Source organism: Pangasianodon hypophthalmus, chromosome 27 (genome assembly GCF_027358585.1).
Source record: "Pangasianodon hypophthalmus isolate fPanHyp1 chromosome 27, fPanHyp1.pri, whole genome shotgun sequence".
Taxonomy (NCBI): domain Eukaryota; kingdom Metazoa; phylum Chordata; class Actinopteri; order Siluriformes; family Pangasiidae; genus Pangasianodon; species Pangasianodon hypophthalmus.
The window spans coordinates 9,854,933-9,876,390 of NC_069736.1; the positions used below are offsets into that span (position 1 = coordinate 9,854,933).

Here is a 21,458-nt window from a genome sequence, read left to right on the forward strand (position 1 = left end):
GCCCTGGTTGGTATCTGTCTCAAATGGTATACTAAATTGTTATACACTGTGTAGTGAGCATATACATACTATATACAGTACACACACACAGGTGTTGGGTCACTTCGAGCCGCCAGACCAGCTTCAGCGAGTCTGCAGGTCTCTGTAACTGTACTAGAGGGATGGCACTAGACATGTTTCATTCACAAATGCGGTCTTTTTGAACAGTCACTAAGGTGAATGATTCAGTATTGGTCTCTGTGATGCACTGAGTCATTAGTTTCATTCAGCTGCAATTGCAAATCGCATAACTGAAACATGCAAGTTTCAAATATATGTTTATCTATCAGTGTTTTTTTTTTTTTTTTTTTGTGTGATTTGTTTTTTCAATGGATTGTATGCTAAACCTTACCTGTGCCTTTTGAGTCATTTTGGTCAAGACCAAGATTTGCTCAGCTGTCGTTCATCGGGCCAGTGTTTGAATCAGGTAACCTTTCAGTCAGTACATTCAATACATTCTATGATTTATCTGCCAGTGTGTCTTAAACATTTGTGAATTGTGTAAGTCGGACTCAATGCTCTCTTCAGTGGATCCGCTGAGTAAATGAGTCTCGTTTGGAACACCATTCTTCCAAAACATAATCCCTTAGTTAATGATCAATTGGCTTGACATTTGATGATTGTGAAGGCCACAGTATGTGATTTACATCATTTAGGAACCATTTAGGGGATCACCCTGGAAGAGCACTCCCATCAGCATAGAAATGTTTCATCATAGGATAAAGAGTCAGAATGGAACAATGTGCAAGTGTATAAGTGTTGGAGAACGTAGGGTATGACACGCAGACACGCTCCTGATGTCCCACAATGCACTGGAGTGGTTACTGTCCAACTGCTGTAGCCTAGAGGATGCAGAGAGACAGATTCTGGACACGGGGTGTCACTTGGCAAAATCAGGAAGTGTGTGTGCTTTTTGCAGTCTGGTGGTTTTCTGTGCATAGTTTTCGTTATAATAAACATTTGTACAGTATCATTTTTAGAATGTGCTTTCTGTACTGAATCAAACTGGAATGTGGAAGAGGGGTTTCACAGAGACTCGTTCTTGGATGTACTAATACAAACCAGCCAAAACATTTATTCGCTCTAAGCTGAGGTCTGTGCACATGTGCACTTAGGAGAAACCTGCCTTGTACATTGATTTGCCAGATTATTAAATGTACTTATGAACCTAATAAAGCTGCAGCTGAGTGATTACATGTATATTTGTGTTGTTCTGCATTCACCAGTAAATAAAATCTTTTGCTTTTCACTGCCTCATGATGCACCTTTAATTGTGTGTGTGTGTGTGTGTGTGTGTGTTTATCCACTTGGGGGAAGTTGTGACTTAGGTGCCTTCAGTGGCAGATTTATGATGCTGTCTTCTACTGACCATTACACACACACACACACACACACACACACACACACAGTACTGCCTAGGAGGTGTGATGGGATTCTGTTTCCAACTGTCAAAACACCAAAGCTGTTACCGTCAAATGGGGACTTTTGTGCTATTTTTTTAACACTTTGCTTATATACATAAAATGAAGCCATTAAACAATCCCCCTTTTACACACTTGAATGCAAACTAACAAATAACTAACATTTCCAAATCAATTTCACACAGGCATCTATGGAACTGAGGAGCGAAACATGCTGTTCATTTTGGAGTCTGGAGCAAATAACTGTTGCACATAGCTCAGTTCATACACACACAGGCACAGCACCTTTAAGAACACAACACATCATTTCCATTAATGTGACCCAGTGATCACCAGCTGACCAGAGACCTTCATCTGCCTTCAATATTAGCCTTACCCATAACATACAGTCAAATTTAGGTCAGTCCTGGTCTACCTAGATCTAACCCCTAAAGCTTTTAACCTAACTTCATGGAAAATTAGTGCGACGGTGAGCAAGGGAGGTCAGTGTGGTTGGATTTTGTCTGATTTTGCATGAATAAAGCTGAAACATAACTCTAACCCTAACCCAAGTGGTAGTGTGTCATGCAAACTGAGTTGTGTGAATTGTTATGAATTTGTAATTGTGAAACCATATTGAAATTTCGTCCATATCAAGACATATATGGTCTTTTTTTTTTTAATGGACATTAATTTAAAGCCTTCCCTTTCTTAAATCATTCTAGTGTATGTCCTTTGAATGTCTAACAGAGATAATTTTTTCATTTTAAAACTCTTTTGAACTAAAAAAAAATTAAACTTATTTGTGCTTACTGTGGACAAACACTGAACTGCCAAATCCAACCAATAGTTTAGACTTTACAACAATTTATGACTCTGTGTGATTGGAGAGTTGTAGTTCGTGTTCTTAGTAGAACATTGTCCATGTCCTAAATAGCACCTAAGCCCTGCAGTCCTCATCCAATCCCCCAGGTTGGTGACATTGCCAAGGTACAGATCTATGGTGCCTGAGTGATCGAGGGGGCTAGGATGCAATCCTGAGTTTTTGGGACAGTCCTCAAGACTTCATCTCATTATGTTTGTGTTCACAGTGCTTTCATTATGGCTTTCCTTTCAGCGACACCTCCGGAGAATCATGTAACTCAAAGTGCATAAGATCATACTAACAATTTTAAATGGCAGAAATAACGGATTACACACAGATTACACCCGTGTGAATACCACAATGTCGCATGCGCACCATCCTTGACAGAGTCTGTACCAGGAACTGTGTGCATTACCCACAATACACTGCAAACATTCTTAATACTAAAAAATGGCTGCAAGTCACAACGCAGTTTATAACGCAGTTAAATAAGGTTTAAGTGTTTTTGTAAGAAAATGATGTGTGAAGTCAACTATGTAAGCTGTAACGTGTTTAGTGTCCAAATACTCCGAATGCATTGTGATCTGCGTAGCTTTCTATGTAAGTATATCTCACATGCTAGTTAGCTGATTAGCTGCACGCTGTTCTTGACTATCTCTTCATTTATATTGTAGCTTGCTATGATAAAGTTATGATGTTTGTAGTTAATAATTTCTAGTAATTCATGTATATCACACAATATGTATGTGCTATAAACTATTCCTAACTACATCTACAGTATGTCTTCTGTCAAACACTAGCGTTTGGAATACGCTTAGCTAACGGCTAAAAACAAGTGAGCTAAGACAGAACCTTTTATAGATATGTGTATTTTTTGCAAATAAGTATGTCACATTATTTAAATTTAATAAAAAGAAAACAAGTATGAAAGCTGATAATTTAGCATGTACGAAGTTGGAAAGGAAGAAAGTCCCTCAGTATTGTGTGTGTGTGAAATTTTTAAGAGGGGGCAGGTCTCATTAATTCATTTTACAGCTCGGAGATGAGGGGGGATGCAGCAGCAAACCTGATTTAATGCCTGCGTGATTGTGGAAGTGATGAAATAGGGTTACCGTCCCAACCACATGTAAATCTCTCCACGTACACACATACGTACACAGAAACACACTTAGGAATACTGTCATAATTTAACCCCAGACAGGGCAAGAGGTGAAGGAGTGAGAAATGAACATCGACTGAAGTTTTATCAGAAATTGTGAGACTTGTTTACAGTTTTTTATAATCACATAACCAACATCACTCATTGACTTCCCCCACCATTCCCCCATGAGAGAATCTCAATCGCCATCTTAACGGCAGTTCCATTACTTTATAAGCTAAAGTAAAGTTGATTAAGTGAGGCCTTGGAATCCCTGAAGCTTAACTATTAGAGCAGAACTTGACAAAAGGCATTGTCAAGGCATTGACAGTTCAAGATTGGGAAAAAATCAGGCAATGTTTTTTTCAATCTTCAACTGTCCAGTTTCAGTGAACCTGTGCTCACTGTAGCATCAGATTCCTCTTCTTGGCTGACAGGAGTATGATCCGATGTGGTCTTCTGCTGTTGTAGCGCATCCACCTCAAGGTTCTGTGTGTTGTGAGTTCTGAGATGCTTTTCTGCTCACCGCGGTTGTAAAGAGTGATTATTCGAGTTTCGATAGCCTTCCTGTCAGTTCAAACAAGTCTTGCAATTCTCCTCTGACCTTTCTATTCAACAAGGCATTTCTGCCCTCTGAGCTGCTGCTCACTGGATATTTTTCACATCATTCTCTGTATAAACTGTAGAGACTGTTGTGCATGAAAATCCCAGGAGATCAGCAGTTTCAGAAATGCTCAAACCAACCCATTTGCACCAGCAAGATCACATTTTCCCCCATTCTGATGTTTGCTGTGAACATTTACTGAAACTCTTGACCTGTATCTGCATGATTTTAAGCATTGCTCTGCTGCAACATGAATGGCTGATTAGATAGTTGGATGAATAAGTAGGTGTACAGGTGTTCCTTTTTTTGTTTTTATTTTATTTATTTATTTTTTTTTTAGCATGTTGTCCAAATAACATATATTGGACACAATCTTTGTAATTCTAATACATTTTTGTTTTACAAAAATTGAACACACTGATATTTGTGTTAAATATGAGTAATACAAAATGTGTTAGCTGTAACTAGGCACACAGCAAGTGTTGTTTTTAACACATCTGTTTTGAGAGTGTATCAGCACAGAAGGAAAGCAGGAAGAAAGTCTTAAGAACGTGCTGATTTTGGTTAAGGTTCCCAAAAGCACTTTATCATGATAACGGAGGTGTTGGATCCGGAGCCTGTTGGATGGGATGGCAGTCTATCGCAGGGCACCATGCACACACAGTCACACACTCGTTCACACCAAGGGGCTATGTAGCATAGCCAGTCCACCTACGGGTAGGTTTTTGGGGAGTGTGAAGAAAGCAGAGAACCTGGAGATAGTAACCTGAACTCAGGAGCAAATCAGGGACCATGGAGCATCATTGTGACCTTCTTTCCTGAATATAAAACACAAACTATTCAGTAAATACTATATGTGTACAAGTACATACCACAAATATTTTTTTTCCATGACCTTTGCATATATCATATCTTATGTTGGGAGATCTTATGATATCTGTTTACTTGGATAGTGTCTTCAGTGGTAGATGTGGGAAGATGTGTGGATGCTTTGTGCATAAAACATTGTCAAACCTCCAGCATAAGAACATACAGAAGTACAAAGGTACGATACTGTACAATACTGTGCGAAAGTGTTAGGCACCCTAAATTCTTAATTTCTTTTTCTTTTTTTTTTCTTTCTTTTTTTTTTTTTTTTTTTTTTTTTTTTAGAGATTATGAATTTATGAATTCTGCAATTATTTTAAAAAAAATATGTGTGTTACAGAGAGAATTTTTATTTTGTTAAAATAAGGAGGATATTATGATTAAAAAAAAATCAATTGGGAAGATATTAAGAGCATTTAAGTTGAAAACATTGAGGCTGTGTGGGATTTTAGGTGCAGAAACACCAGCAAGAGAGAACCAAAGTCTGCAGCAACCTAGGCAAGATGTTTGGAAAAACCTAGCAGCTGAATTACATCTAAAACTGTAGAGAATTCATTCAGGTTTATACAGTAGACACACTGTAGCCCCACAGATGTGGATCTGATTTAGTCTTCACTGTTGTCTGCTATTCATAATACAATTTTGATATTTAGAATAATTTTTGAAGTGTCTTCATTCCCTAGGTTTTCTTTACATGTGTGTAAACATTTACACAGTCCTGTAAGTCATAGAGATCTGAGCAGGACAAACTTACGGTAGAGAACAACATCAGCTAGAGAAATGTACCACCCACAGTAAAGGTATAAATTAACCACAACATCTGAATGTACTCTCATAACCCGCACTGTCCTCACACCAGCACTTCAGGACTGGTGCTGAGGAAATTCTGCATGATTAGAATCTTAAACATTGTACTTGTGAAATGCTCTCTGTTGCCAATATTGCAAAAGAAAATCTTAATAAATGGAACGTGTTTTGTCTTGAAATGTAGCCAGACACCTGGAATCTTTTTTAGAGGCCCTCTCACCAATTGCTTTGTGAATTATCTTGCTTTCCCATTTTTCCATATGTAAATTTGTGATAGCTAAAAGCTCCAAGATAGTCGAAGCTGCTTTCCAATCACCACTTGGGGGCTACTCCTACTTGGGCCTGGAAAAAAAATCATTTTACCAAACTGTAATATGTTGTTTTCCCTTCCCTTATTTGTTGCTGTTATTTTCTTGGCATTTAGCTGAAGGGACGATGGTCCAGCGGTGCACAAATCAGCGTGGAACCATGGCGAGCGACAGGGTCACAAATAGGATGGGAGCTGCTAAACCGATAAGACTGCTACTGCAGAGTGGGAACGTTCAGCGTTTTGCTTCTGTTTGTTCTCTCTCTCTCTCTTTCTCTCTCTCTCTCTCTCTCTGTTCTGTTCACTAGGTTGCTGCAGGCTTTTACATAAACCAGTTTGGAGCCTCAGTTCTCACCTCAGCACAGATGCTGTGGAGCTGAGGAAAACGTGTTAAATATTTCATTTTGCCTTTTCCTCGCACTGTCTACTTGTGACGAATTAGGGCTGTAATATGGAATTGTTTTTTTTTTCTTCTCTTTGTTATGGTTGTATAACCAAGAAATGCTTTTGCATTGATGTTCTCGGGAAAAAATAGTAACAAAATGGTAGAGGAAGTAACGTTTTTGGCAAAAATCATCCATCAAGTCTTATCCACCATCTCTCAGATCTATATTTAGACCAGTGCTTTGGGTGATCTTCCAAATAGTAAAGGAGTTAACTTTCTTATTGGCCTGTTGTCTGGACTTTTTTTTCATCCCTCTCCTAGTCTGCCACTTCATGTTTTTACCAATAAAGTCCAATTATTCAGCCTTGAAAAATGCACTAAAAAAGCAGTGCCAAGTTAACCTTTAGCCTATGAAGCTAGCAAATAGTTACTGGATGTTAAATGTAAAAAAAAAAATTACAACAAAACACTATTATGAATTAGAAGATGTCCAGCACCATCAAGATTGCAACATGTCCTTAAAGTATGAAGAATCAGATTCTCCGTTAATTAACCTTAATCCGATATGAAAAACAACTCTGTCCTGGAAAATGTTTAAGTCAAAGATAGAGTAACTTCAAGAGAAGACATATTCACAAGCTTTATAGCGTCTTCTACCCAGAAACATACTGTATGTATAGGATATGTATATGCAGTGTACGTGCATTAGCCTCTGTTGCTAATGTCAGCGCCCTTGCCTCATTAGCAGGGGTGAGAATCCCTCATGAGCGAGTCTATGAAGTCTATGAAGAGATGTGGCTCTACCCTGATATGATCAGCTGTAACTAGCTTTATGTTCTACTGATCTTAACAAAATTTGCTTTGTTACAGACATCATACATTTCTACATATCACAGATGATATGACTGCCAATAATTTGAGCTTGAAACATGGAGTAGAATGGCACTTTTGATGTGCCTGAAGCAGCACCTACATTTCCTATATCTATGGATAGAGGTGAGAAGTAACAAAGTATAATAACTTTGCAGCTATTATAATTAGAGCTAGCAATTAGAACAAAAACATAAAAAAAAAAAACCTCATGCAAGTTATTACCTTGCTAGCTAATTGTTTTCCAATGCTCTTTGTTCCTTGGCCAAAATTAGTGTCTGGCTTGAGGTGAGAAAAGGTCTTTCTCCTTTATTTCTCTTCTTCCGCTTTAACTTTTTATGCTTTTAAGAGTAATTTTAAGAGCGTCGATGTATTCGAGTAAAGATTGACATTTTTTGACTCAGTCTTGGTTTGACAGAATGGGGTCTAGGGTTACGTACTCCTGTTGTCCATTGGGACTGTGATAGTCACTACCTGCTTGCATGTATCTCAGTGTGTGCTATGTTGAAATGCACAGATGGACACCGAATGTTATGCAACACACAATCTTACAAAGGGGAAGGGAGGAGTGGGTGATGAAATAGGATGGAAGTTCTGTTTGTGTGTAGACCTCAGATGGGAGCATTCCCAGAGTTACTGAAGGAATCAAGGATTTTGGATTAAAAAAAGACTAAAGTCTTAAATATACTACAGAGTTCTTGACCTGTTTTTACAATTGTAAAAATCATTACACTAACCTCCTAATATTCTCTACACAAAACTCCACTCTGATACTGTGTGACCTTGTGAATGTCAGTCATGCTTCAATCACAGTTGCACATTTATATTGATTACCCCACTGCCTGGATTAGCAACAGAATCTCAAGCCTTAACATAATGCTAACCTAGCACTTAAACCCTAAATGGCATTGCCTTTCATTCACACAAACTCTGAATTCTCAGATCACATTCTATGTTTGGTACAAAAATGATTGCGTATTATTTGCATGAGTGGTCTGAAACATGATAATTGAGGTTCATGTGGAGGGAAATGTTTTAATAATTGAGGGAATAGAGACAATAAAAACAATTGTAACATAGTAAACCATAGAGTCATTCTTTCATTTCAATCTTTCATACAAACAATTTTTAGTGTTAAGATGTGTATACTAGTGTCATATATCATATATATATATGTATCAGATATGTTGCACCACAAATTAAAGTTAGTTACTATTATAACATGTAAGTACTCAAATAATAACAAAGGCCATGTTCAAGACCTTCTGCACTGTCTTCTGTCAACCAGAACCTAAAGATCAGGTCAGAAAAGCACCAGATATCAACACTAACATGCTCCAAAACACTTATGGGCAGTTAGTAGACAAATATATTTAGCTTTTATATCCTTCAGAACATAAAGCAACCTGAAAAGTAGGCCCCTACGTTTTGAAATACATATCTCAGAAATGAAGACGGCTACATTTCATCTTGTTCTTATTATTAGTTTTGTCTAATCTATACAAACCATGACTACAAACCAGAAAACTAGGATGCTGAATTAGCTAATAGATCAATAACAATGGATTATTAAACCATATCATAGTGCTATCTTAGCCATTTATTTAAAAAAATATCGCATATCACCCTGCACCGTATCTCAATGAAAAGCATTTGAAAGTATTAATGAGTTTTTTCACTCCACTTGAGGAGGAGTGGATGTGCATGATAGTTATCTCAAACAACAAAATGAACACATTAGTCTCACTCAAGCCATGTTTCTCTTTTGCCTTGTGCTTGTTTCATACATCTCGCTTGTCTGGTTCCTCGCATCCCTTTGCAGTGTTCCTATGCTTCAAAGCGAGACGGTTCACACTGTGGGCCATGCAATTAGGGCGCCTTCTTCTCTTCTACTTTCTCTGTCCCTCTCTCTGTTCTACCCTCTCTCTGTCTTCTTTTTGGTAACCATCTCTCTTTTTGCTCTCCTCCATGCACCCGCTGCCCTTTCCCGCCATATTTTCTTGGATCGGTTTACAATAAAGGCAAACAGCAAAGAAGAAAGCAGATTAGATGCTCCCTTTGCAAGACAGCTGAGGGGGAGGATGTGCGTTAGAGAGAAGAGAAGCTGGAAATAGGCAGCTATATTTGGTAGCGCACCACATCACGATGAGGATAGTAAAAGAGCAGGATGGAGAGAGAGAGAGAAAGAGCGCGATTGCATTTACTAGGTATGGAGAATGGATACCCGTGTTTAGCAGCCAATGTTGGAAGCCCTTGTGGTACTTTATCCCTCTCCTTCTCTGTCACTTCATGTCCTGCTCATTGCAGTCCCATGAAACATAAGATAATAAAATAATGGAAAGATCATGTTGAGCAACACACTTTCCTCAGTAAAATTAGCCAACTGTTACTCAGTGGTCTATGGTAATTTTACATGTTACATTTATGAGATGTAATAGTCTATAAAAATCAGAATGAGAAAATGTATTATTATGAGCAAAGGGGAGCGGATTTCACTTATTACCCATTGGGAAACTCAAGCAAGATCACTACAATAAGAAATGAAAATGGTACACTAAGATAAACACTGATTTAAACACTGAGATAAAGTCAGGGGTGGAAAATACTTGAGTAATTGTTACAATACTTATATTTTACTTTGGAGTATTTATACTTTTCTTGAGTCTTATTAAAACTGAATACTTATGATCTTACTCTTCAAAATACTTGCTACAGATCTCAAAGGTTTCTTCTCTTGTCCAGTCAAAATCATATATATATGTCTATATATACAGTCAGGTCCATAAATATTGGGACAGTGACACAGTTTTGGTAATTTTGCCTCTGTACACCACCACAGTGGATTTGAAATGAAGCAGTCAAGATGTGACTGAAGCGTAGACTTTCAGCTTTAATTCAAGGGGTTTAACAAAAATATTGCATTAACCGTTTAGGAATTACAGCCATTTTTTACAGAGTTCCTCCATTTTCACAGGCTCAAAAGTAATGGGACAAACTAATATAATCATAAATTATATAAAATTAGGATTATTTTTATTACTTGGAGGTAAATCCTTTGCAGTCAATGACTACCTGAAGTCTGGAGCCCATGGACATCACCAAATGCTGAGTTTCCTCCCTTGAGATGATTTGCCAGGTCTTTACTGCAGCCATCTTCAGTTGCTGCTTGTTTGTGGGTCATTCTGCCTTCAGATTTGTCTTCAGTAAGTGAAAAGCAGCTCAGTTGGGTTGAGTTAGGTGACTGACTCGGCCATTTAAGAACATTTAATTTCCAAGCTCTTGGGCTGCTTTCGCAGTATGTTTTGGGTTGTTATCCATCTGTACTGTGAAGCGCTGTCCTATCAGTTTTGCAGCATTTGACTGAATCTGAGCAGAAAGTACAGCTCTGTACACTTCAGAATTCATCCTGCTACTTCTATCAACAGTCATATTATCAATAACCCCCAGTGACCCAGTTCCATTGGCAGCCAAACATGCCCATGCCATAACACTGCCTCCACATGTTTGACGGATGATGTGGTATGCTTTGGATCATGAGCCCTTCCTTTCCTTCTCCATACTTTTCTCTTCCCATCATTCCGGCACAAGTTAATCTTGCATCAGAACTGGTCAGGCTTTTTTTAGAGGTTTTTTAGCAAAGTCTAATCTGGCCTTTGTGTTCTTGAGTGTTACCAGCGGTTTGCATCTTGAGGTAAACCGTCTGTATTTACATTCATGAAGGTGGCTCTTGATTGTAGACTTTGACAATGATAGGCCTACCTCCTCCAGAGTGTTCCTGACTTGGCTAGATGTTGTGAAGGGGTTGTTCTTCAATAAGAAAAGAATTCTGCAATCATCCACTTTAGTTGTTTTCTGTGGTCTCCCAGGCCTTTTGGTGTTGCTGAGCTCGCCAGTGCATTCCTTCTTTTTAAGAATGTAGCAAATTGTTGATTTGGCCTCACCTAAAGTTTCTGCTATCTCTCTGATAGGTCTGTTTTGGTTTTTCAGCCTAATGATGGCCTCCTTCACTTGCATCAACACCTCTTTGGACGGCATATTGAGAGTTCCCATGAACAGCTACCAAATGCAAATTCAACACTTGGAATCAGCTCCAGACCTTTTATCTCCTTAATTTATCATGATATAAGGAGGAAACAGGCCACAGCTGGCCATGAAACTGCCTATCAGTCAATTGTCCCATTACTTTTGAGCCTGTGAAAATGGAGGAACTCTGTAAAAAATGGCTGTAATTCCTAAACGGTTAATGCAATATTTTTGTTAAACCCCTTGAATTAAAGCTGAAAGTCTACGCTTCAGTCAAATCTTGACTGCTTCATTTCAAATCCACTGTGGTGGTGTACAGAGGCAAAATTACCAAAACTGTGTCACTGTCCCAATATTTATGGACCTGACTGTATATACAGTCGGGTCCGGAAGTGTTTGTACAATGACAGAGTTTTTGTGATTATGCCTTTATACACCACCACAATGGATTTGAAATAAAACAATCAAGATGTAATCAAAGTGTAGACTTTCAGCTTTATTTTAAAGCTGAAATATGGCAATATGGCATTTACCATTTAGGAATTACAGCCATTTTAAGCAAAGTACTTCCATTTTCAGGGGCTCAAAGGTATTTGGACAATTGACTGACAAGAAGTTGACCAGCTGCGGACCATTCCCTCGTTACTTCAAGACAAATGAAGCAGATAAAAGGTCTGGAGTTGATCTCAGGTATTGAGTTGGCATTTGGCAGCTGTTAGACTGGAGCTACCAATATGAAGTCCAAGGAGATCTCAATGCAAGTGAAGGAGGCCATCATTAGGCTAAAACATTAGGTGTGGCCAAATCAACAGTTGGGTACATTCTTAAAAAGAAAGAAAGCACTGGTGAGCTCAACAACATCGAAAGGCCTGGAAGACCATGGAAGACAATTAAAGTGGATCATCGCAGAATTCTTTCCTTGGTGAAGAAAAACCCCTTCACAACATCAACAGAAGTCAAGAATACTCTGGAGAAGGTAGGCGTATCATTGTCAAAATCTACAATCAAGAGACACCTTCGTGAATGTAAATACAGAGGGTGTACAACAAGGTGCAAACCACTGGTAACATTCAAGAACAAGAAAGCCAGATTAGACTTTGCCAGAAAACATCTAAAAAAGCCTCCCATGTTCTGAAATAAGATTCTTTGGATTGATGAAACCAAGATTAACTTGTACCAGAATGATGGGAAGAGAAAAGTATGGTGTAAGAAAGGAACAGCTCATGATCCAAAGAATACCACATCATGTGTCAAACATGGTGGAGGCAGTGTTATCGCATGGGCATGTATGGCTGTCAGTGGAACGGGCTCACTGGTGTTTCTTGATGATGTGACTGCTGACAGAAGTAGCAAGATGAATTCTGAGGTGTATAGGGCTATACTCTCTGCTCACATTCAGCCAAATGCTACAAAACTGATAGGAGGCCACTTCACAGTGCAGGTGGATAATGACCCTAAACATACTGCAACTCAAGACTTTTTGAAGGCAAAGATATGGAATATTCTTCAATGGCCAAGTCAGTCACCTGATCTCAACCCAATAGAGCATGCTTTTCACTTACTGAAGACAAGACTGAAGGCAGAAAGACCCACAAACAAGCAGCAACTGAAGATGGCTGCAGTGAAGGCCTTGCAAAGCATCTCCAGGGAGGAAACTCAGAATTTGAGTTTTGAGAACATGGGCTCCAGACTTCATGCAGTCTGCGAAGGATTTTCATCCAAGTATTAAAATTATGGTTATATTTACAGTTATGTCACTTTGTCCAAATACCTTTGAGACCCTGAAAATGGAGGTACTTTGTTGAAAATGGCTGTAACTCCTAAATGGTAAATGGCATATTTTTGTGGAACCTCTTAAAATAAAGCTGAAAGTCTTTAAAATTGTTTTATTTCAAATCCATTGTGGTGGTGTATAAAGGCAAAATCACAAAAACACCACCGTTGTCCAAATACTTCCAGACCTGACTGTACATATATATATATATATATATATATATATATATATATATATATATATATATATATATATATATATATATATATATATATATATGTGTGTGTGTGTGTGTGTGTCTGTGTATATTGTATAGATCAACAGAATGGGCTTCCACACATTTTACTCACATTTTACTCAGTTTTAAGCATTCGGTCAAGTTCATAAACGTAGAAGATCAAGCATTGTTCCAATTCATCATCTGCTGTGACCTTTGCATGCTACACAATGTGCTGTACAGCGCTAGCGCTATCTGTGGGACTGCAATGTTGAAGTTGAAGATGAGTGCCTCTGGCGCTACCTCAGGAAATGTTTCAATATGATGAAGTAAACAACGTATAAAATGAGGCAATTTCTTTGCTTTCCTAGAAGGCATGAACTCCATCAATTTGAAAAAGTATGTTGAGGTAAGTTTAGCTAATTTGCTAACATTAACTGGCAGTATTTAACTACATGTTTTCTTTGCTAATGCCAGGTTAAACTACAATCAATTCCAGTAACTAGTGTAATTGTCTAGTCAAATTTTAGCTAATGGTAAATATTGGTTATTTACATGATATTTCTTAAAAGATTTATTCTTAGAATTTATTCTTCTAACTGTTTTAGATAAATAAAAGTTCATTTTCACATGAAAACATGACATTTACTTAATTTTAGGTAAAAACATGTTCTTTTTTTACTTTTTAATACTTGAGTACAATTTTGGCTGGATATTTTCACTTTCATAATATGGAACAATTACACTGATGACTATAAAAGTGACGTCACTGTTAAATTCAACAGGAAAGAACTACTTGATTTCAGCTTTAAAGGGACTATTGACAAAAACATGAGGTAATAAAAATAATTCTGTAAAGATATGAGCAAACATATGAAGTCACACCCCATAAGATCAGAACACAAATAAAAGTATTTTTTATTTAATTTTGTTCATTGTTAATGTGTTTTAAACAAATCAGTTTGTGATGACAGAGTTTTTGAGCACTTAAACAGAACTGCGATAACCAATCAACAATGATTCATTTGTCAAGCCACGCCCACAAGTTCCATTATGCTACATTTGACTTACCTTGGAAGTGGGAAGTCAGAACTTGGAATTATGCTATTTTTGATCTCTGTGCAATCAAGCTATGAAATCGGGGAAAAACATGGATGGCTCCATGTTCATCTTTGGTTAGCAACAAGCTAGCCAGCTAACTGTGATAAGTGATGTATATTTTCAAGATTTAACAAGTGAATATGTCTGTATGTTGACTGATCTAAAGGAATTGCATATACAGCATAACTCAGTTAAGGTAAGAAGTGCTGCTTTATTTACTGCTGACGCCGTGCACAGCCATGTTGATTTGACGTCGCGAAGGAGCTTGGAATTGGGAAGACCACGCCTTCCTGAGTATGAATTATGAGTTAAGCAAGTTTTTCTTTGGTTCTTCCTGGTTGTAGGTCAGGACTTGAGTTCCGACCTGAAGTCGAATGCAGCATTTGTTTCTTTCGGCGCTTGAGCAGTGTGAAATCAGTGGTTAGTCTATTAGTTGTAAGCTAGTTAACCGAAAGGTTGTGAGTTCAAATTCAAGAATTATAAGAGAACCACTACATTATAAGAGATTATAAGAAAACTCTTGAGCAAGCCCCAAATACTTGAATTGTACACTGCATACACTGTGTCACCCTGGATCTGTTTAGTCCTCTATAATAATAAAAAAATTAAAAAAAAAACAGAATAGTACCAGTATTTGTATCTATCTTGAACACATCTGTTCATTCTGAATAATGTATTCATATTCAGTCACATCCCTACTTTAGATAAAAGCATCTGCCAAACAAACAAAGGGAACAAAGGTACAAATTTTTGATACTGAATAAACCTCCCCCACCAATCCAATTTTCTGGTGAAAAAGTCCCAGTATGTCCAGTACCAAAGGGAAGATCTCTGTAGCTCTGAAACACATAATGTTTCATTTTAATGTGCTTCCTGTTGAACCCTTAAGCCTTAACTTATTATTTAGTTAAAGCATTCTTTACTGGACACAGTGACAAGTTGCATAAGTTTTATAGGTTAGTTGTCTGACCTCAAAAGCATCATAAAATCCAAACTGCTAGAGAGAGAGCAGTTAATGCGATGCCCACTCTATCATTTAACAATGATATTTGTGTTGCTATGCTTTTGTGAAACTCACTAGGGACTAGATAACTCAGTAAAATGCATGAATACACTCCATAGGGGTTAACCACTCTTTACAACCATGGTGAGCAGAAAAGCACCTCAGAACATACAACATGTCGTACCTTTAGGCAGATGTGGCAGAAGACCACATTGAAGACAACATTTATCCTGGTCAGGGTCATAGTGGATCCAGAGCCTATCCCCAGAACACTGGCTGTGAGGTGGTAACACACTTTTTATAGGTAGCCAGTCTATGGTGCTATAATGGTGTTATATAGACTCAATGTGGCCAAATGTTTGTGGACACCTGACCATCACACCCATATGTGGGCCTTCTCCAACCTAGGATGTCTTTGTATGCTGTAGCATAGAGTTTCCCTTCACTGGAACTAAGGGGCCCAAACCTGGATGACAGTGCCCCTGTGCACCAAAGCGAGGTCCATGACAACATGGTTTGCCAAGGATGGAGTGGAAGAACTTAAGTGGTCTGCACAGAGCCCTGATCCCAACCCCACTGAACACCTTTGGGATGAACTGGAACGCGAACTGCACCCCAGGCCTCCTCACCCAACATCAGTGCCTGACCTCACTAATGCTCTTGTGGCTGAATGAGCACAAATCCCCACAACCACACTCCAAAATCTAGTGGAAAGTGGAAGAGTGGAGGTTATTATAACAGCAAAGGGGGTGTTATGGTCAGGTGTCTGCAAACTTTTGGCCATATAAAGTATTTCAAGCAAAACTTCACCTGGTAATAAATCATTTTAAAATTCTATACTACTATTCCATAAGACTAATGGTATAACTAGTTCAGAGTTCCTAAGCTGAGCTATAATTCTATACTGCTACAAGTAAGGGAGCATAATTTTCTACATACTTACCAGCCCAAAATCAGAGAAAATGACATTTATACAGTGTCTTGATAAACTACTGATTTCCCAAACTAGATAATTCATTTAATGTATAAATGGGAAGCTGTAAGCACAACCTATGACATGACAAAAACTTGGTTGTCTTGTTAGCATATTGTGATCATATATAATTATACCACAGTGCTATTGAATCCTTAATTCTGATTGGACCTTGTATGGTGGACGCTCCATACAAATGGATTTAAAAAATGTGTGTCATTGTTGATACTGTGAAGGAGAGATTTATTTAACATTTAGTGAAGGAGTCTCCAGTGTCAGTGTGTTGTAACAGCTAGAGGTAACACTGTACCTTTTTTGGTTTCTCAGTAACATGAAAAGCTGTAGTTTATTTTTTGGTTTATTAACTCCAAGAGGAAGAAAAAAAGAGAAGTTGTGCGAACAAATGTTTCTAGCTGTTATAAGTGATAACAAGAACCAACTTGTTTCACAGACTTTCCACAATATTAAACATAACTATAAATGGATAAAATTTAAACATGTCATTCTTTAATAAATACAAAATTGTAAGTGCTAGCAAGCTGCTGTGGTATAAGAGGAATAAAACACACTGAGACATTCCGTTAGAGAAAATGATCAACTTTGGGGTGGTAAAGACTCCACTTCACATCACACCACCCCATCGTGGATTGTTTTCCTATAACGCCACGGCACGTCATATTTTATTCATACACTGGTAATATGTTTAAATTAAGAAAGTGGCAAATTGTACATAAAATCTCTGCGACTAAATCTACCACCTGTTCATCCTGGTAACATATTGCATGCTAAAGCTTCACTCCATAGTGTCTTATTTGGTAAGAACAAAAGAGATTATGGACAAGAAACATAATATACCCTGGGAAAATAATGAAAAAAAGGCAACTCCAGTCCTGTTGATTACCATGGCTGAGGGAAGCGTCCTAGATCTGAGAGGGAAATGAAAGGGAGTGATCAAGATTAATGGGCCCCAAAAACACTGTATGCTGTAGAACGTGGAAAAGCAGACATGCGTTAGGAGTGGATAAGGACAAGCCTTGGGTTTGGTCTGTCTCTTCTTGTTTTATCAGAATCTTCTTGTTATAGAACAGATCACATTTCTTCTTTCTTTCGCTTGTGCTGGTTTTAGTCTTTAAAGTCATTTTTTTGTAGATTGCTTAGGATTTTTCTGTGAACTACACTGAAGCCTGAAATGTCAAAGACTTTTTGCTCTTTCTGTCTTCTCCAAAATCTCTACACATACCTGTCAGTGTATATTTTGTAGTCTATGTGTGTATGTGTTGATGTGGATAGGATGTACAGAGCTTGTGTGCATTTTACTACTTATGCGTATTTGTTTGTCTCTGCGTGAGAGATTGAGAAAGCTGGCTATGCGTGTGTGTGAATATCAGTGTGTGCGTGTGTGCCTGTGTGTATGTGTGTGTGAAATGTTAGAGGGCTCAGCGCTGTCCCCGCCCCCTCCCTGCATTCCCGAGGCTCCGATTGGACTGTGTTTCCATGGCGACAGCGGGCCTTGCGAGGAGGGGACGGGTTGTTGGCGTTAGTGAGGCGGCTGTGTGTGACTCTGTTGCCTTTCTTATGCTTCATGTCCCACAATATCACGCTACAGAGAGAGAGAGAGAGAGAGAGAGAGAGAGTGTTAAAGAGAAAAAGTGAGAGAGATAGATAGAGAGAGAGTGTTAAAGAGATAAAGTGAGAGACAGAGAGATGATATAAAGTCAAAGAGTTCTAAATAAAATTTGAAAGATAGAGCGAGGAGCGTAAAAGAGCTTGAAGATTGAAATTCTGACGAAAGAGGAAAAAATAGGAGGGAGAGAGTGTGAGCTGTTTGAGATATAATATCGCACGCATACACCCCTGGATTCTAGACTCATAAACTCACTTTACTGCCTGACACACTGTTCTAGTATTAAGCATCTAAACAGCTAAAAACAGCCGTCTAAACTCATGTTATACTGAATCTAATGTTAAGTCAAACTGGAAAAACTGGTCATTGAGAATTTTGTCAAAAACACAATAGAGACTGTTAAAAATAATGCTAATCTTTCACCTTAACCTCTTGTGGCATTTCATTAAATTGGTATTGTTGATAAGTTCACCTTTTTCAGGACGTGTGGTTGATGTAACTAAGTGTAACATAGAAGCCATAGAGCACCGAGTCGTTTATTTGGGAACTTTGAAAACGACGTGCAGGAAACAATCAACGAGAGAGAGAGAGAGAGAGAGAGAGAGAGAGAGAGAGAGAGAGGGGGAGAAAGGGAGGATAGAACAGGTCTCTACAGGTGGATATGATATACCTGCCCCCCCCCCCCCCCAAACACACACATGGACTCACACACAAACCAAGACTGCTGACAAATCTAGTTTCAACATGTCTATAGAACAAGTTTACCCGTCTCAGTGATGGAGCAGCAACTCTTCTCATTCAGATCTACGTGTTCCCTAGTAACACCTCAAATTAATAATACAAACCTAGTAAACACATATCCTTCCTACTTTTTGCTTGAATCGAGGGTCAAACCTTTAAATACATGAGGTGAAGCATGATCTAATTTCCGTTCTCCCACACTGAGTTTAGAAGAGCTTCTTTGAAATGAAAGAACATTACTTCGACCCTTTCATTATAGTTCATTAAGTCATCAAGACAAAGCACTACAGAGTGGATCCTTCACCCATAAGCTCCCCCCCCCCCCCCCCTCCACCCCCCACCCCCCCCACACACACTCTTAAGTAAATATATTAATAATGTCCAATGGCACCAGAATATTTTGAGGATTATACATTTATATTTTGTCTAGACAAGAACACATAATAGGATGTTACATCATTGGCCGTGAGCAATGACAGGAGTGCTAACAGGTAAATGTACGAATAGCTGGAATATTTCCCATAGATCTGCTCGCCACATTTAGTACTACATTTATCTAGTTGAATAAATTAATTGAAAATCTTGACCTGTATCTGCATGATGTTATGCATTATGCTGCTGCCACATGATTGGCTGATTGCATAATTGCATGAGTGCTCAGGTATAAAGGTGTTCCTATTAAAGTCACCACTGAGCATATATTACATTATTTACGGTATATACGTCATATATAAGTCACCTGATAATGACCACTAAAAAAACAATATACAATGCAATGTTCATGAGCTGCTGTGAGTCACGCTGATAATCCTGTAGTAGTAATTCACAGTCAGTGCTGTGTCAGACGTGTTGGTTAGAGTTGGCCAGGATTTTTTACGTATACGCCATGTCACATACATCAAACATCATCATGCCTGAAAGAAAAACAGATGAGCCAACAGCCAATCAGGAGAGCAAAGAGTGTAAGAGCATAAACAAACAGAAGTGATGGAGTGAAAGAGTCTGATATTATACTATAAGAAGAAAAAGGATTCAGGATGGATGGACTTTATCATTTTTTTTTCTTGCTCAATGTGTAAGGCATTTATCTGTTATTTGTTCTAACTATTTGTTGGAAGTGAGTGAAGGATAGATGATCAGTCCAGTGGTTTATCCTCAATATGGAATTGATATTGTTACCCAGTTAAGAAGTGGTTTAGCTACTCATTATAATTATTGATAATCAGTACTGAAATACACAGTATACAGATTCCAGTGGAATCCAAACTCAGATAAAACTCTTCTGATTTGGGTTTGAACTCTATGGCACAGTACTTGTGTACTTTTTGACACGCTAGAGAACAAATACAAAGATTTTGTAAAATTACATTTTAGCTAGCTAGTTAGAGTTAATGGGCTAGCTTTGTCTAAAAGCCTCAGACATGTGCAATGCCTTAGGGACAGCCTGAAAATTTAAGCCTCGTAGTGTGTGATTTCCCTTTTCCCATTTCCCTTCCTGAAAGCGTTTTAGTCCATCAGGTGTTTAACGCTAGACAAACACAAAAACGCACACTGAAAATTCTACATTCTTTACGCCATGCTGTTTGCTTATCACAATTTGATAGACAAAGCAATCCCAGCTGTACTAGAGAATTTGCCCAATGACAAAAAAATCCGGTTTTACAAATCTAACCTGCTGTTCCCATAGATGCCAATTGACAGTCATCTGAAACCTTGAAACCATGGAGATGTTTCTCGCTTCTGATCTGCTTTGGAAGGTAGGAGTTTTGGTCACCGCTTTTCTCGAGATGCTTCCAGCGCTTGTCTCATTTCTCTCTCACTGCTTGATGTTACTTTTGATTTCTTGACGGTGGGGGATACACAGAGACGTCGTACTCAAACATCAGAATGTTCAGAGGGTTTTGAAAGAAACAAAAAAAAAATTCCAGAGGCTCCCGAACCTGTTGTGACGATTCTCCTTGAAGAATTTTTTTTTTTAGAGAGAATCGAAAGATCTACCTGCTTTTTTTTAAAAAAAAAACTCTAAAATTGACCCATTTGAGGATAAGTCCACTGATACTGCATGAAGACTACAGGAGTCCAGTAGTTTTTTGATCACCCAGATGCTGTTTAAACATTGCAAACTGAAGAAATAGAAAAAAAGGCCCACTATATATTAAGTGCCTCTAATACCTGTTCAGTTAAACATAAACTATACAGGAGACTATAATGTGACCCGTAAGGATGTGTATTCTGATACAGATGGATTACAGTCGTATATCTTATGTAAGGATGTGTATCAACTTCAGTTTTGGCTCATGTATGTACACAAGTTTGCCTTGACACTTGTGACAGGACATTTAAGTTTCATATAATTCCTGTACAATATCTATATTGTAACACGATAAACCAACAAAATCAGATGGATTAAATACCAATCTGCAATTTGCCAGTAACTTCACACTGATGTTGGAAATCCAACAGATCATACAAATGTCAATTTCCGTCACCCTGTTACACATCCCAGAATGAGGTCCTGTAACAGTCAAGATACTCTTGTACACTTACACAAGCCAGAATTGAATCTGATACACTATTTCCATGCTGTAAGATATACTACTGTATTAGAGGAATTTACTGTTTCAGAGGAGGTTAATAATTCTCTGTCTCCTTTTAAAAAATCTTTTCCAACATGCTTTGTAAGAGAAAAGCAGGGATATATGGTAAGTAGTACTTTTTCT

The 21,458-nt window shown here is 38.2% G+C and overlaps 1 protein-coding gene across 1 annotated transcript in view; it reads left to right on the forward strand.

Moving 5' to 3' along the window:
- The window catches only part of LOC128317598 (proline-rich protein 36-like), an 81,562-nt gene that overhangs the window by 19,376 nt on the left and 40,728 nt on the right, over window positions 1-21,458 (forward strand). Inside the window, exon 2 of the mRNA XM_053230421.1 lies at window positions 20,426-20,495. The gene's annotated coding sequence lies outside the window, so the exon portion shown is untranslated. The remainder of the gene's footprint in view (window positions 1-20,425; window positions 20,496-21,458) is intronic.